A 16,002-nucleotide genomic window follows, 5' to 3' on the forward strand; every position below is an offset into this window, starting at 1 on the left:
GGTCAGAAGTTTATGGCAGTAAATGCCTACCTAAGAAACCAAGAAAAACACAAATAAACACCTTACACTTAAAAGAACTAGAAAAAAAGGACAAAGTCTAAAGTAAGTAGGAGTAAGGAAATAATAAATATCAGAAAAAAATAGGTGAAAAAGAGACTAAAAAACAACTAAAAAGATTAATAAACAAAGAGCTAGTTCTTAAAAAATAAACATAATTCTCACATTTTTAGTCATACTCACTAAGCAAAAAATAGAAATGACTGAAAAATAAAATCAGAAATTAGAGAGGGTAAATAACAAGATATGAGAGAAATACAAAGATTATAATAGAATATTGTGAATAACTACACACTAACAATTTGGAAAACCTAGAAGAAATGGATAAATCCTTAATCATATGAACTCAGAAGATTGAATCATAAAGTAACAGATATTATGAGTAGGTGACCACCAAAACAAAGATTGTAACAGTTATCAAAAATAACTCTAGAAAAAATGTACAGTTCCAGATAAGTTTACAGGCAAATTTTTATAAAACATTCAAAGAATTTAATACTTACCTCCTCAAAAATCTTCCACAAAACTGAAGAGGAGGTAATGCCTCTGAATATATTTTCTGAGGGAAATGTCATCCTGATTAAAAAAAAAAACAGAGAAGGACAATACACACAAGAAATGAAAATTTCCGGCCAATGTCTCTGAGGAACATAGATGGCAAACCCAATTTAGCAATATATTACAAGGCTCATACACCATGATCAAGTCAGATTCATTTCAGGGATGCAGCATTAACACTCCCAAGAGAGGGATGCTAATTTTTTGAAGGACCTCTATAATATTTTCCAGAGTAGTTGCACCTGTTTAAATTCCTGCCAACCTAAGGCACATATTTTTGTCCCACTGTCTTTTCTGAGATCATTCATCTGCTGAAAGTGAAAGGAGACATACAACCTAATTAAAAGTTTTACTTGTATTAGACTCTCTGTAAACCTGGCTCCAATTCAGCACTTTTCTCTGTATCCATGTATTTGGCAATATGACACTGAAACACCTTCCATCATTTCCTGGAATCTGTTTCTCCACTTTTGCATCTATTCTGGGCTCAGGAGTTTTTATTTCCTCTGGCCCATGATATATGGTGAAAATGATGATGTGCCTTTAGAAGACTTGCTCCATTTCTGTTGATGTCTCCTCAAACTCTGCCTCAGAAATATGAAAAAACCCAGAACTAACCAGAGGACAAGATAACATCTGGAGCAGAGCCCAACTGTCTCAGCCTAGGCTGCGATATGCAGCCTACAGGTAGTTGAGAACCCAGAATATTTGAATATTTCAATATGTGAATGAATTAGAGGTGAATAAAGACACACGAGGATCCCAGCAGAGATCAGAACAATTCAGCTCCATATTATCCATTTCAATTATTAAATCAATGTCAAATCATTGGCTGGCAGGATGGCTTGTTGTGCATCAATAGCTTACTAATACAAAAATCGAAATGAATAGATTTGAAGGCAATTATAATTTGCTATTTCTTTTTTTTTCTGCCTTTTCGTCTTTTCTAGGGCTGTACATGCGGCATATGGAGGTTCCCAGGCTAGGGGTCTAATCAGAGCTGTAGCCTGTGGCCTATGCCAGAGCCACAGCAACTCAGGATCTGAGCCACGTCTGTGACCTACACCACAGCTCACCACAATGCCAGAGCCTTAACCAACTAAGCGAGGCCAGGGATTGAACCCGCAACCTCATGGTTCCTAGTTGGATTCGTTAACCACTGAGCCACGATGGGAACTCCTATTTCTTATTTTTGACATTTGCTTTGATATTGAGACATTAGTGATCACTCTATTATTCAAGTTTATTTCAGAAAAAATGTATTAACATGTGACTCTATGGAGGTTCTCTTCTAGGTAACCAAGAGGGTTTGGAAGGAAATGAATGTTTACAGAGAAAAATTTCTGACCCTTGACCAGAGGAATAGATAGCGATTCTACTTCTCTTATGAGTCTCCCTTTGATTATACTCATTTAAGTGACTTGATTACAAAGAGGACATATAATGGATGGTATTTATTTATTTATTTGTTTGTTTATTTATTGTCCTTTTAGGTCTGAACCTATGGTATATGGAGGTTCCCAGGCTAGGGGTTGAATCAGAGCTGCAGCTGCTGGCCTATGCCACAGCCACAGCAATGCAGGATCTAAGCCATGTCTGAGACCCATACCACAGCTCAAAGCAATGCTGGATCCCTAACCCACTGAGCAAGGCCAGGAATTGAACCTGCAACCTCATGGTTCCTGGTTGGGTTTGTTTACTACTGATCCATTACAGGAACTCCCTAATGGATGATATTTATGTACATTCATCTATCTTTTTATTTTTTTTTGGCTAACTTTAGAAAAGAGGGAGACATTTCTTTAGGCAAATGTAGAATTCATGTGTAGGTAACACTGTAAATTTTCAAGCAGAAACAGGTGATAATCCAATAAAAACACATGAAACAAACTATCAACTCCTTCACTCTAATGGATCAACCTCCTTTCACATAAATGTTGATCTCCCATAATTGAAAAAGTAACTGTATAGCATGTAAAACACTATCTTGCTCAGTAACATAAGGCATATTTAAGGTTTTTTCTACTTCCTATTTCACTTTATTATATCAAACTTTTTATTCTTATTTGTTTTACCTGTTATCTGATTTATTTAAACAACTGGTATCATCTAAGATCAGCATTCCCTTATTGATTTTCTGTATGGATGACTCATCCACTGATGTAAGAGGGAATGTAAATTGTTACAGCCACTATTGAAAACAGTATGGAGGTTTCTCAAAGAAATAAAAGTAAAACTACCATATGATCCAGGAATCTACTCCTTGGAATATATCTAAAAAAACCTCAAACAGAAATTTCAAAATATATATGCACCTAACTGTTCATTGAAGCACTATTTACAATAGCCAAAATATGGAAGCAACCCAGATGTACATCAAGATTAATACATAAATAAGATGTGGTATAAATATCAACAACAAAATATGACTCCTTTTCCAAAAAAACAGTCATTTTCAGCAACATGGATGACCAAGAGGTTATTATGCTTAGTAAAATAAGTCAGGGAGAGAAATATAAATACTGTATTACATAATTTCTATGTGGAATCTTCAAATAATATGAATAAAAGTATATGCAAAACAGAGATTTACAGATAGAGAAAACAAAGTAGAAGTTACCAGAGAGTTGAGGGAATTGACGATGTGCAAAATAGGGGTATAGGATTAAGAAATACAAACCACTCTGTATAAATTAGACAAGCAACAGGGATATATTGTATTGCACCGTGAATTATAGCCACTGTTTCATGATAATATTTAACGGAGTATAATCGGTAAAAATAGTGAACTGTTATTCTATGACCTGAAACTAATAAAACAATAAGGAAAAAATTCAAATATCGTGCTACCTTGGAGTTGCCACAGGGACATGTATTTGATGATCTGTTTTTGTAAGTGAATATGGTAGGTATTGCGGACACAGAGCTGAATAAGACAGTAGGATCCCAAGAGGAGAAAAAAATTCAATGGCACATTACAAAATACACAGTAAGTTAAAATCCAGAACACCAGGAAGAGCAGTTAAGGGAGTGACATTCAAAGGGATGATATAACAACTTGAAATTCTGTGCTCTTAGATTTTTACTGTTAGGTACATATAAATAGCCAGGGATGCCTAGTTTTTCCATAGCAGCAGTACAACTCATGACCATACTTTATCAAGACAAAAGAAAAAGTACTTGGTACTGTCTGTGTTATTTGAGAATAAATTATCCTTAAGAAATCCATCCATTCCTATTTAAAAAAATGGCAATTCTCCTATTTTTCAGATCCAAGGCTGAGAATAAATGTGAGAGTGGGAAAATGGTTAAAGGGGAAAACACTTGCATATGAGAAGATCATGAGGCTAATCTCAAGTGAGTTCCATAAATTATATCAAGAAGCAGATGTCGAAGAAATGAAAATCCCAGAAAATAAATAGAAGCTCAGATTCAAATTCCAAAATCTGGTCAAAGGTTTGCAGTGTATGGCCACGAGGCTGTGAACCCTTCAGTCATGTGCTCTTCTTCAGCCCAGGTCAACTGGGCTTCTGATGGCTGCCATATGAAAGAAAGCTTTCAGAGCTCTCTTAATGTGTTTGTTTCTCAGACTATAGATGAAGGGTTTCAGTATGGGTGTGACCACTGTGTACATCACTGAGTTGATCTCAATTAAGTAGGAGCTGTGGGTAGCTGAAGAGCTAAGGTATACTCCCAGGCTTGTAGAAAAAAATAGGGAGACAACTGAGAGGTGAGATGCACAGGTGGAAAAGGCTTTATTCTTCCCCTGAGCTGATGAGATTCGACGTATGGAGGCAACTATCTTATAGTAAGAGTAGAGTATACCAGCAAGGGGAACACCACCCAGCAACCCAGCTGCAAAATTCATCACCATGTTATTAAGACATTTGTCTGAACAGACAAGCTGGATTAATTGTTTGAGTTCACAGAAATAGTGAGGCATTTTCACCTCTCTACAGAACGACAGCCTCAATGTCATTAATGTTTGCAACAAAGAATGCAGAACACTGATAATCCAGCTAACCATAACCAGAATTCCAGAGAGTTGGGGTTCCATAATGACCCTGTAGTGCAAGGGGTGGCAGATGGCCACAAAGCGGTCATAGGCCATCACATTCAGGAGGAGGTCATCCAACCCTGCAAATAGTAGGAAAAAATACATCTGGGTTATGCAGCCTGCATAGGTTATAACTTGTCTCTTGCTGTAGATGTTCCACAGCATCTTTGGGATGGTGGTGGAGATGAAACAGATGTCTACAGAGGACAGGTTGGAGAGGAAGAAGTACATGGGTATGTGGAGGCGGGAGTCTGAGCTGACAGCCAGGATGAGGAGCAGGTTTCCAAACACTGTGATCAGGTACATGGAGAGGAAGAGCCCAAATATGAGGGGCTGCATGGCTGCTCCCTCTGAAAATCCCAAAAGAAAGAATTCTGAAATTCCTGTTATGTCTTGGTGCCATGTGTTGAAGGTGACTAGGAGGAAAGGGGAAGAAAACATGACTCATTTTCACATAATCAGAAATAGCTCACATTGTTTTCATTGGCTGTCAAAAATTAATTTCAATATTTTGTGAATGGATTTGGCTCCCTTCAGTACATTCCCTCTGTCATACCTAATTAGCAAGTTTATTCTACTTTCATCTTGTTCCCCAGTATGCCATGGGTTCCACCTATTTAATGAGAAAATTTTTCATTCATGTAGGGAATATAAATTGAATGCTAATAATGTTTTAGTTTCTCTCCAGGCAATGACTATAGCATACCAGAAAACAAAAGCTCCTAAATTCCAGTTATGAAGAAAAAAATGTAAGAAAATAAAAAATTGTACACATGTCAGACAGTAAGTGGTACTACAAAGAAAACGAAAGCAAGAATGAGAGAAAGAGTAAAGAGGAGTGCTACTTTTTATTGGCCTTGAGGAAAGACACACAAATAAGTTAATATTTGAACAGAGACTTCAAGGAAGAGACGGCATGAGTCATGAACATATCAGGAAAAATGAATCCCTGGCAGGGAGACAGCCAGTGCAAAGATTCTAAGAAGGTGCTTGTTTAAGATAATTCAAATTTTTTTTTAAAAGAAGTCAGTGTGGGGAGGGTAATGGACCGGAAGGAGAGTGAGGAGCGATGGTATCCAGGATTGTTGAGGAATAAGGTGACCTCCGTGATCCCGCTGAAACTTAAAGTCAAAATGATTCCCTCATCCATATTACGTTCCTCTAGCACATCATGAAATTGTTGCAAAGGACATCTGAATGTTTAAATGAATTCTTTCAGTTGATTGAGTTCTGGCCTCTGAATATAAGAGTCACCCTGGAATATATCATAGCTCAGTACCCATTCTCTGATGACTTCTCATAGTGCACAATCCATAGACAGACACAGACACAGACACGGACATGGACACAGACACACAGACACACAGACACACACACAGAAATCCTGTTTTCTTATACTGTATTTTTTCCATGTCTTTTCCACCCCAACCCATCCTGATTAAGTTACAATTGATAAAACTCAGATTGATCAGATTATATTATGTACAAAGGTCACTCAGAAATTCCAATTTGAAAGTACCCTGGGTACCAAGAGGCTTTTTGTATAGCCACTTGATGTCTCACAAGTAAAGAACTAAGCTTAAGGTAAGCTCATTACCACCTCCCCCCTTGCACATCTTAATTTCTTTCTTATTTTTCACAGAAAATAGTGCAAAAAATATATCTTTTGCTACTGCTGTTTCTAGGACATATTTGTAGTTATTCATTGGTGTGGATCTTTTTCATCAATATGGAAACATGGTCAAACATGCCCCCCCCCCTTTTTTTTACATTTTTAGGGCCACAACTGCAGCACATGGAGGTTCCCAGGGAAGGGGTCCAATTGGAGCTATAGCTGCCAGCCTACGCCAGAGCCACAGCAACCCCCGCCAGATCTGAGCCACGACCGTGACCCACACCACAGCTCATGGCAACGTCGGATCTTCAACCCACCGAGCGAGGCCAGGGATCCACCGAGCGAGGCCAGGGATCCAACCCGTAACCCCATGGCTCCTAGTCGGATCTGCCTCCGCTGTGCCATGGCGGGAACTCCACATGCCCCTTCTTAAGTGTTAGAAAGAAATACCTTCTTTTCATTTTATATCCCTTTGTAAGGAATATCCTATCTACTCCAATTAATAAGATACTTCTACATACGTTCAACTTTTAATGGGAGCATTTTATGCCTCTCATTCTTCTTCTGATAGAGCTTCCATTTTTATCATCACTGGCATCCCCACATCCTGCGGAACTTTCAAATTGGAATTTCTGGGTAGCTTTTATACAAAATCTGATCTGATCTATTTAAGTTTTATCAACTCTAACTTAATCAAGATGGGTTAGGGGTGCAAAATACATCGAAAAAAAGAGTAGAGTAAGACAAGACTACTCTGTGTGTGTGTGTTGCCTTACTGAGTTCAGTGTTCACTTCTCTTTTTGGCATCATAACAATACATTGACACTTTAACCAAGCAAGCAAAACACCACTGTGGTCTCTAGGCTCTGGACTAGGCTGAGTTGTTTCTGACATTACCGCAATTAATGTTCTTAGAGTTCCTTCTTTCTGACCTTTTTATGCAGTAGTTTTTGGGCTCTTGGACTTACCTGGATAAGAACTCTGAGAGGAAGTTCTCTCTGTGAAAGTCTGAATCCCTTCCTGGGTGGTTGATGGTGGAGACCATCTGTTTCCCCAGACAAATGAATAGGAATGGGTCAAACACTGGTCCTTTAGCCAGATTTAGGACTCCAAAAGCAAGAACCTGTCTCATCCCATGTCCACTTTGTACAAGCTCAGGGACTGAGCAGAGGAGATATTTACAGCTCCCTATGTCTGTTCGTTAGGTACACTTCCCTCAGGGTACAATGACCAAAAAGCACCTGATTTCCCTGTGCGACTTGGTCTGGACAGGAGGATTTTTTCCCAGCTGACTGTGTTCTCGGGAGATCAGGTTAAAAGTCAGGTGAATTTAGTTTTTATTAACTGTTCTTCATTAATTCTTTGGCCTTCCAAACACATTGTCCCAAACCTCCAATCCATCCTTCCATGCCTTTCCCCCTTTAGTAACCATAAATTTGTTTTCAAAGCCTCTGAGCCTGTTTCTGTTCTGCAGATAAGTTCATTTGTGTCACATTTTAAGATTCTGTGTATGAGTGATATCTTATGCTGTTTACTTTCTCTGTCTGATTTACTTCACTTAGTATGATAATCTCTGGGTCCATTCACGTTGCTGCAAAAAGTGGTTGAGTAGCATCCCATTGTATATATGTAACACATCTTTATCCAGTCCTCTGTTGATGGACATTTAGGTTGCTTCCATGTCTTGGCTATTTTAAAGAGTGCTGCGATGAATATTGAGGTACATGTATCATTTCAAATTATGATTTTTCTCTAGGTATATGTCCCAAGTAGGATTACGAGATCATATGGTAGTTTTATATTTAGTTTTGTAAAGAATCTCCATACTGTACTTCATAGTAGTTGTACCAATTTGCATTCCCACCAACAGTGTAAGAAGGATCCCTTATCTCCACATCCTTTTCAGCATTTATTGTTTGTTCATATTTTGATGATGGCCATTCTGACTGGTGTTAAGTGATACCTCATTATAGTTATGATTTGCATTTCTCTACTTATTAGTGAGGATGATCATATTTTCAAGTGTTTTTTGGCCATCTATATGTCTTTGGAGGAATGTCTATTTAGATCTTCTGAACATTTTTGATTGGTTTTATTTTTAAATAAAAATCTGCATGAAATGTTTGTATATTTGGAGGATTAATCCCTTGTTGGTTGCTTTGTTTTCAAAGATTTTCCCCCATTGTTTGGGTTGACTTTTGTTTTTGTTATGATTACCTTTGCTGTGCAAAAGCTTTGAAGTTTAAATAGGTCCTATTTTTAAAATATTTGTTTTTATTTTTATTACTCCAAGAGGTGGATCCAAAAATATATTGCTGCAGTTTATGTCAAAGTGTTCTGCCCATATTTTACTACAATAATTTTATATTATCCAGCCTTATATTTAGAGTTTCATTTTGAGTTTATTTCTGGGTGTGGTTTTAGAGAATTTTTTTTTTTTTTGCTTTTTAGGGCAACACTTGTGGCATATGGAGGTTCCCAGGCTAGGGGATGAATCAGAGCTGTAGCCACCAGACTATGCCAGAGCCTCATGCCATATCAATGGGGGATCCCATGTCTGCAACCTACACCACAGCTCACAGCAACACCAGATTCTTAACCCACTGTGCAAGACCAGGGATTGAACCAGCAACCTTGTGGTTCCTAGTTGGATTCATTAACCACTGAGCCACAAAGGGAACTCCTAGAGAATGTTCTAATTTAATTCTTTTATATGTACCTGTCCAGTGTTCCCAGCATCACTTATTAGAGAAACTATCTTTTCTTCATTGTATATTCTTGCCTCATTTGTCATTGTTTAAATGGACACAGATGTGAGGGTTTATCTTTGGGCTTTCTATCCTGTTTCATAGATCTATTTCTGTTTTTGTGCCTGTACCATACCATTTGGAAACTGTAGCTGTGTAGTAGAGTTTGAAGTCAAGAGATTCCTCCAGTTCTGTTTTTCTCTTTCCAGATTAATTTTGCTTTTTGTAATCTTTTGTGTTTCCACGTGAATTTTATTTTTGGTGTGTGTTTTTATTCTATGAAAAATGCCATTTGTAATTTGCTAGGAATTGCATTTAATGTGTACATTGCCATGGGTATTAGAGTCATTTTGACAATATTGATTCTTCCAACCCAATAACATGGTATATCACTCTATTGTTTGTGTCATCTTTGGTTTCTATCATCAGTGACTTATAGTTTTCATAGTACAGTCATTCTTGCTGTTTTGGTAGGTGTATTCCTAGGTATTTTATTCTTTTTGATGTGATGGTAAATGGAATAGTTCCATAATTCCTCTTTTTGATCATTTATTGTTAGTGTATAAGACATCAGGAGATTTCCATGTATTAATTTTTTTATGCTGAAAATTTACTGAATTTATTTATCAGTTCTAGTAGCTTTCTAGTATCATCTTTAGGATTTTCTAGGCATAGTACCATGTCATCTGCAAACAGTAATAGTTTTACTTCTTTTCTGATTTGGATTCATTTTATTCCCTTTTCTTCTCTGATTGCATTGGCTAGGACTTCCCAAACTATGTTGAATAACAGTGGTGAAAGTGGACATCATTGTCTTATTCCTGATCTTAGTGGAAATGTTTTCAGTTTTTCAGCATTGAGAATGATGTTAGTTGTGGGTTTGTTATATACAGCTTTTATTATGTTGAGGTAAGTTCCCTTTATGCCCACTTTCTGGAGAATTTTTTCATAAATAGGTGTTGAATTTCATCAAAATGTTATTCTATATCTATTGAGAAGATCTTATGATTTTTATTCTTCAGTTTACAATGTGGTGTGTCTCATTGATTGTTTGCAAATATTGAAGAATTCTTGCATCCCTGGGATAAATTCCACTTGGTCATGGTATATGATCTTTCCTTTTAATTTATTGCAGGATTCATTCTGATATTTTGTTGAGGATTTTTATGTCTATGTTCCTCAGTGATATTGTCCTTTAGTGTTCTTTTTTGTAGTTTCTTTTTCTGGTTTTATATGAGAATGACAGGGGCCTCATAGAATTAGATTATGTGTTCCTTCTGCTGCACTTTTTTTCAAAGAGTTTCAAAAGAGTAGGTGTCAACACTACTCTAAACATATGATGGAAATCACCTGTGAAGCGATCGTCCTGGACTTTTGTTTGGTGGAATTTTTAAAATCACAGTTTCAATTTCAGTACTCATGATTCATCTGTATTTTCTAATTATTCTTGATTCAGTCTTAGAAGGTTGTACCTTTGTAAGAATTTTCCATTTCTTCTAGTTTGTCCATTTCATTGGCATATAGATGAATATAGTAGTCTCATATGATCCTTTGTATTTCTCTGGGGTCAATTGTACTTTTTCTTTTTGCATCTAATTTTATTGATTCAAACCCTCTCCCTTTTATTTTTGATGAGTCTGGCTAAAGCTTTATCAAACATGTTTGTATTTTCAAAGAATCAGCTTTTAGTTTCACTGACCTTCATTGTTTTCTTCATCTCTATTTCATTTATTTCTGCTCTGATCTTTATGATTTCTTTCCTTATACTAACTTTGGGTTTTTTTTTCTTTCTCTATTTGCTTTAGGTGTAGGGTTATGTGTTGTTGGTTTATGACATTTCTTGCTTCCTGCAGTGAGACAGTACAGCATAAACTTCCCTCTTATAAGAGGTTTTACTGTGACCCATATCTTTTGGATTGGTTGTTTTCATTGTCATTTTTCTCTAGGCATATATTTTTTAAACATGTGCATTTATTTATTCTTCAGTTATATTGAACTAGGAAGATTTGTATCTCTCAATCCTTAGCAAATAAAACAAATAAATCATTACATATATACAATTGTAGAAGCATTTGTATAAAATTGAATGTGCATGATTTTAAATTTTACAAATATTGTCAGGTAAAATGCTGACTGTCATACTGAGTTGACCTCTCATTCAATGTTCAACCTGAAATATGTTTTACATAAGACTCTAACAAAAAGGGTTATATAAATATGTCACTAACACTGCAAATCTGACCACTTGATTAGATTGAGGTGGAACAGAATAATATCTAATACCATATGGTGAAACAAGCAATCAAACACAGAATTCATGTCTGAAAAAAAACTGGTTTAGTCTTAATTGGTCAATACCAGCACTTAAAGGGAGGCAATTCTGTCACTTCTCTTTAAAGCAAATTACTCTTTCAAGCACACTGTATCTCTCTCAAATAAATAATTCTTCAAGGGACATTTGTTTAAGCAGATCCTCTTGTACTAAAACAAAACAAAACAAAACAAATCCTTGCACTCAGTAAAAGTGCAAATGCATGGTAAAATTATCCACACTGCTATTGTAAAAGTCAGGACAGAAAAATTTTGCACAACCAACCAGGGATTGTGGATGGCAGAGAAATCAGTGCCTGAGACTTGGAAAAACCAATAGGAAGAATGATTTTTATGTTAGGGTGAAAACACAGTCCTTATTTATTTGATGTCTCTATATCCCTCACAACCATCATACTGGATATTTTGTGCAACAGGAACACTTTTAACTTGCAAGAGGCCAGTAAGATAACACAATGCCTATTTGTCAAAAAAGCTTTTAAATACTGGTTAAAATGGAAAATAACCTACCGGGCTAAATTTTTATGTGTTTTATGTCAATATCATAGAAAAGAGTAATTTTTCTAAAATTGCAATATTTTACATATGCTAAATTGAATGTCAAAATTAGATAAGATCTTTGAAACTGTGGTGTCAAAAATATGATAGCAAATTTGTTGCTCCATCCCACCTGTACCATTATACGACTTGATGAAGCATTCCAGTCATGGATATGCACTAATTTTTACTCCTATAGGACAAAACATATCCATAATCATATCCATAATTTGCTGAAGATTATCATTGACTAGGACTTATGAAGCTGGAATCTGGAAGAATTTTTCAGAATCCATGATATAAACTTCCTATATTCCTGTTCCATCATCATACCTAATACTTCTGCCACAGAAGACAGAATCCACGATGTTTTATCAGTCAGGGAATTTAGCTTTTGTATTGATCTCAAACTAGAACACTGTTTACATCCATAATTATGAATTTTTCCTTGTCTAAGAAATGGTGTTGAAAGTTCGAGAAATTCCAGTTCTTAGCCAGATCTCACAGGCCAAGTCTTTCCAGTCTCACTACTTGTTTGAGAGTTTCCAATTTCATTGAGTGTACCTCCTTCTATCAAAATTAAGCAATCAGGAGTTCCCGTCGTGGCACAGTGGTTAATGAATCCGACTAGGAGCCATGAGGTTGCGGGTTCGATCCCTGCCCTCGCTTAGTGGGTTAAGGATGTGGCATTGCCGTGAGCTGTGGTGTAGGTCACAGATGCGGCTCGGATCCCGTGTTGCTGTGGCTCTGGCGTAGGCTGGTGTCAACAGCTCCGATTAGACCCCTAGCCTGGGAACCTCCATATGCCACGGGAGCGGCCCAACAAATGGCAAAAGACAAAAAAAAAAAAAAAAAAAAAAAAAATTAGGCAATCATTTGAAAGTGAGAGAATAGCATAATTTTTCAGAAAATGAATTGCTACTTTTCATTCTCCTTGATCTTTAGTGGTCCAGATTTTTGAATCATATAGTGATGTGTTTTGTAGTTTAGTATCTGGGGTTTGTTTTCACCCTCTTGAAAAATTATATCCAAATTGCCCTCATATGGAACTTGTTGCAGTGAATGACACTTAGGGCAATAAAATCTAACAGACTGAAAGAGTCTTCTGGGCCGATATGACCTTATTTTTGCTTGGACATGATCCTGTTTAAGAGTTTTTTGTTTCAGAATGGGACATGGTGGGGTTTTCTCCAAACATCTGTAAGTATTGTAGCTGACAACTGTTGACATCTTTTTAAAAAATTATCTTTATTTTATTTTATTATTTTTTTAATAGTTATTTCCCCAATACAATTTTTTTTTCTACTGTATGTCATGGTGACCCAGTTACACATACATATACACATTCTATTTTTGCACATTATCATCTGTCAACCTCATAGAGTGAGATTGATCTAGAGCTTTAAATATTTGAAAAGGTGTCCTCCCTTTGGGATTGACATATATTATCTGCAGATTTGAAAACCTTTTTTTCAGTTGGTCCACATCACTTACTTTCTGGCAAGACTCTGATTTCCTGACCATAACTGCTACCTCCATGGAGATGAAAATCTAGGGCCAAAAATGTTGCCGTATTCTTTGAATTGACTTATTGAAGCCTTGCAGGGAGGCTCTAAATTCTAAGAAAACTTCCAACCTTCAGAGATTTGGCCACTTGAACATGGTTATCATAGACTAAAATGTCTATTGTCAGATTTTGAAGCCAATGGAAGTTATTTAGATCACCTTCAAGAACAAGGTCTTGTGTCAAGACTCTCCAAGATGGGAATGGTGTCCTGGTGCCATCCCATACCTTTAGAAGATATCATGCTCCATCCACTTCTGATTTGCCCAAGAGCTGACAGGTCAGGTCAAACTACTGCATTGGCTGAACATCACATAATTTCACTAATGTTGAAGAAGGTGGAATATGAATAGATTCCCAAACACGTAAAGCCTCTACCATTTTGTGGTCCTCAGTGGTGAAGTTACAACCCTTGCTTGAAGTACAAGGTATAATGGGAGATCCTAATCTTCCCTCAAATGTCAAAGACATAAAGCCAGAACTGGTGATACCTTGACTCTCATTTTTTACACTTGGATCATCCACAGAACTGAAAATCCTCTTATAACTTATAGTCAGCCCTCTGTATCCTCAGTTGAGCATCCAGAGAGTCAACTACCTGTGGAATCATATAGCACTGCAGTGTTTACTACAGCCTGTGAAAGTGAACAATGTCTTCATTTTTATAAATTATTGGAAGGGCTTCATAATTTCCACTAAAGAATAGGCAGGTTAACTTTACATTTGTCAGGTCCACAACTGTTACAACCAAGCAATAAACACTTCCTTTGCTTATGGAGATATGGAAGCTTAAAGAACATCACAGTACTACAGATGTTGACATGCCACCCTTAGGTTGATTCAGGGGTATGTATTTATAATGCATTGTTGGAACCAAAGACATTGATTCTGTAGAAAAATCTCTTACAGAATTAGCATAAACATAAGCAGTTGATTTGAAATCATCAGATGCTTTCAAAAATAAGCAGTGTTTAACATCTTTGCTTGTTGATGCTGCTGACAAATCAACAAATCCAGCCACTGCAGTGGTGTCCCCATCTTAGAAAACTTTAGCACAGTCATTCTCTAGTTTTCCAGAAAATAATACATTGATGTCACCATCTCTGAACTTGACTTTTCTTGTTCTTGCCATCCAATCTTCAAAACAGCATTTTTGTTTTCACCATAAGTTAAAGAAGAGATAAGTGAGAATTTTCCATTGATATATTTCTTGCTGTAATCACAATCTGGCTGTAAGGATCTAAAATATACTGTGTGTAATTTACTTAGCAGATCAACTTGAGGCACTCCATTGACTTCTTTTATTAATTCAAGTGGCATATCAGATTTTCACAGCGCCATTGAAAGCAAACTCAGTTATGGAAATTAATAGATTATGATTTGTACATTGCAGTTTCTATCTTTTCCCTCAAAGTTCTTGCCTGAGTCATGCCCTAGTAGCAATATTTAATTTTAGTGTGTGCACGCCAACTTTCCCCAAAGCAGTGGAGCAGTGTGAGGGCAGTTACGTGGGCTAATTCGTGTCAGCTGCTTACAATGTGCCAAGATGTTTGACACACTAGACTCCTGAGAAAGACAACTGTGAAGAGATTCTCTTCAACAACTCCTCCAAGTTTTTATCTAAACTAAATCAGCCTTCTCATAATATTATTCTGTCTGGGACTCACCCTGTACACTTTTCATAATATTGATTCAGATTGGGACTATCTGGGTATATTTCGATTTCCACATTAATTTCTCCAGTGATCCATTTGTTTTTTAGTAACATAATGTTTAGCCTCCAGGTGTTTGTGATTTTTTCCTTTTTTTTCCTTTGTGGTGCATTTCTAGTCTCACAGTGTTGTGGTTAGAAAAGATGCTTGACATGATTTCAATTTTCTTAAATTTACTGGGGCTTGCTTTGTGGCCCAAGATATGCTCTGGAGAATGTTCCATGTGCACTTGAGAAGAATATATATTCTTCTTTCTATAGAATATTCTGTAAATATCTGTTAAGTGTATCTGGTCTAATGTGTCTTTTAAGGCCTCTGTTTCCTTGTTGATTTTCTATATGGATGGTCTGTCCATTTCTATAAGAGGGGTGTTCATTTCCCCCACTATTATTGTGTTTCTGCCGCTTTCTCATTTTATGGCTGTTAGTATTTGCCTTACATGTATTGAAGTGCTCCTATGTTGTGTGCATATATATTTACAATTGTTAAATCTTCTCGGATTGTTCCTTTTATCATTACGTTGTGCCCTTCTGTCTCTCTTGTAACAGTTTTTATTTTAAAGTATATATATGAGTATTTTTTATATTTACATCTTTTGGTTGGAAGATTTAATCCATTTAAATTCAATTTAATCATATATATATTTATATTAACTGCAATTTTCTTATTTTTTTGCATTTGTTATTGTTGGACAATTTCCTTGTATTTGATGATGATCTTTAGTGTTATATTTGGTTTGCTTTTGGTGTGTATGTGTGTGTGTGTGTGTAAAAGTGTGTCTATTGTAGTTTTTTGGTTTTCTCTTCCCATTACATTTTAATATA

At 36.5% G+C, this 16,002-nt stretch overlaps 1 pseudogene; it reads right to left on the reverse strand.

The window, feature by feature from the left end:
- LOC100520664 lies at window positions 4,124-14,349 on the reverse strand (annotated as a pseudogene).

This window comes from Sus scrofa, chromosome 2 (genome assembly GCF_000003025.6).
Source record: "Sus scrofa isolate TJ Tabasco breed Duroc chromosome 2, Sscrofa11.1, whole genome shotgun sequence".
NCBI classification, from domain to species: domain Eukaryota; kingdom Metazoa; phylum Chordata; class Mammalia; order Artiodactyla; family Suidae; genus Sus; species Sus scrofa.